Here is a 2141-nt window from a genome sequence, read left to right as displayed (position 1 = left end):
CTCCCTCCTTTCTCTCTTTCTCTCTCTCTCTCCCTTCCTCTCTCCTTCCTTACTTCCTTCCTTTTCCTTCCTTTTTCTTTCTCCTTCCTTCCTTCCTTCTCTCTCTCTCTTTCTCTCTCTTTCCTTCTTTCTATCTTTCTTCCTTCTTAGCCACTCAGGGTGCTCTCTCTCACAAAGCCACTCTCCTCCTCCCTCTCACAAAGGAAGAGAAGAAAGATCATCAGTGATGGATGTCAGTGGTAGGGGCGCCTGGGTGGCTCAGTTGTTAAGCGTCTGCCTTCAGCTCAGCTCATGATCCCAGGGTCCTGGGATCGAGCCCCACCTTGGGCTCCCTGCTCAGTGGGGAGACTGCTTCTCCCTCTTCCTCTGCTGCTCTTGCCTGCTTGTGCTCTCTTGATTTCTCTGTCAAATAAATGCAAATAAAATCTTAAAAAAAGAAAAAAAAAAGAATGTCGGTGGCGGAAGCAACACTAAGAGACAGTTTAACCCTCAAGAGAGAACACTACCTCTTTTCCCCCATGGTTTCCAGTGCTCTACATGATCAGGGAAACTTCTCTAGTAACTATAGAAATGATGGCTGAAAATATGATCTTGCATCTGAAAATTCAGAAACATTTGGTAATGTATCATTTTATTCTTATTTTTTTTAAACATTTTATTTATTTATTTGACAGACAGAAATCACAAGTAGGCAGAGAGGCAGGCAGAGAGAGGGGGAAGCAGGCTCCCTGCCAGAGCAGAGAGCCTGATGCGGGGCTCAATCCCAGGACTCTGAGATCATGACCTGAGCCAAAGGCAGAGGCCCAAACCACTGAGCCACCCAGGCACCCCAGTAATGTATCGTTTTAAAGAAAAAGAGAGAAGCAGCGGCTACCCTGATAGGTGATGGAAGTTCTCTGGCAAACAATGTTTTGCATTATAATGTAAGTTAAATAGACTCTTTTGCCTAAGCCTGGAATTTTCCAATGGAAGTTGATTTCTTAGAACAGGGATGAATGGAAAGTTAGGGTATTTCTAAAGACCCACCAGTAAAATAGCAGTGTTTTACCCTTAGAAACTGCTCCTTTTTGGATTCCCATGAATAATTTCTGTCATTTGAAAGAGTTTAAGAAAAAGTTATGTTTTCTTTTTCCAGTTGAGTCTCTTTTAATACATTTTCTGGTACCATTAAAATACTCATATATTTCCTGCTGGAAGAATGTTAAGATTGAATTATTGTTCAAATCCTTTTTTTTTTTCTTTTAAAGTTATTTTTCCTTCAAGAAGTTTCTTTGTCACTGTCAAGGTTAAGTGAAGTTACTAGTGAAGGAAAGCATAGAAGGAATTTGGAATGCTTTTCTTTAAACCCCAGTGACCTATCCCATGAGAATCCCCTGTAGGGCTCAGGGTTTTTAGGATAAATCATTTTGGGAAAATGTTTTCTTCCTTTGCTGTTAGGTTGACAAGGCAAAAGAAATAATACTGTCTGTGTCAACCTTTGTTCTAGCACAATTTCTCAAAGCAGGTTATAGAAACCATGGGAATTTCTACCTGAATGGTACAGAATTGCATTTTTACCACCCAATACTGCACATAGCAGATACTCAGTAGATGTTAATGTTAATTGAATTACATTGAATTCCAAGAATCTTCTAGAAATCTTAGATTGGTTTCTTTCATCTTGCTGATAATGAGCTGGAAATGGAGGGGGGCAAGTTGAGAGTCTAGCCCCTAGGCAAAGAGACACATGTTGGTTAGGAATCTCACAATTTCCTTTGAAATTGAAGATGTCAGTTTCTGAAGGACGCTTCATAGATCAAGGTCCTGAATCCATAAACATTCCCTTTGCAATTATCTTGCTACTTCTACAGGCAAACTTTTAAGTTTTTATTTACTGCTGTGGAAGGATAAAAAGTGATCCTCCCCGCCCCCGCTCCATCTGGGGAGAGATTTGGGGATCAACAAATTCTATCATAGGAAGTAAACAAACATCCTCAACTAACAAGGGACCTTTGTGATGAAATAAATCCAGGAAGGAAACAAAAACTACTTTACCACAATAATGCCAAAGTTTTCATCATAGGGCCAGGTGAAAAACATGTTAGTGCCTGAAAAATACTTTGCTCCTGTGTTACTGGCCTGCATTATCTTTGGAAGATGAG

General features: G+C 40.4%; 1 non-coding gene across 1 annotated transcript; it reads right to left on the bottom strand.

Moving 5' to 3' along the window:
* Window positions 1-373: 373 nt before the first annotated feature.
* Window positions 374-593, bottom strand: LOC125099387 (small nucleolar RNA U3). Its single transcript, XR_007127146.1, has one exon. It is a non-coding gene; the product is annotated as a small nucleolar RNA U3 (small nucleolar RNA).
* Between the last annotated feature and the right edge of the window lie 1548 nt (window positions 594-2141).

This window comes from Lutra lutra, chromosome 4 (assembly GCF_902655055.1).
Source record: "Lutra lutra chromosome 4, mLutLut1.2, whole genome shotgun sequence".
Lineage (NCBI taxonomy): Eukaryota > Metazoa > Chordata > Mammalia > Carnivora > Mustelidae > Lutra > Lutra lutra.
This window is presented reverse-complemented; position numbering and strand designations above follow the sequence as displayed.